This window comes from Plasmopara halstedii, assembly GCF_900000015.1.
Source record: "Plasmopara halstedii genome assembly, contig: Scaffold_2061, whole genome shotgun sequence".
Taxonomy (NCBI): Eukaryota; Oomycota; class Peronosporomycetes; order Peronosporales; family Peronosporaceae; genus Plasmopara; species Plasmopara halstedii.
In genome coordinates, this window is record NW_020188969.1 from 1813654 (window position 1) to 1813869 (window position 216).

Consider the following 216-nt stretch of genomic DNA (forward strand, 5'->3'; position numbering starts at 1 on the left):
TGGGCTGTCAAATGTACCAGCAACATTTAATTGTCCTGTGACGCAGTTGTTCAGGCCCCACAGGGCGTATGCACAGACATACTTTGACGACATGTTTGGTCGTAGTCGTGCTGAGGACGGGAGGACGGATGAGGAGAACCACATCGTTCATTAAAGAACTGTGCTCGAGTGCATGCGCACGAACAAACTGTACGCCAATGCAGACAAGTGCACCTT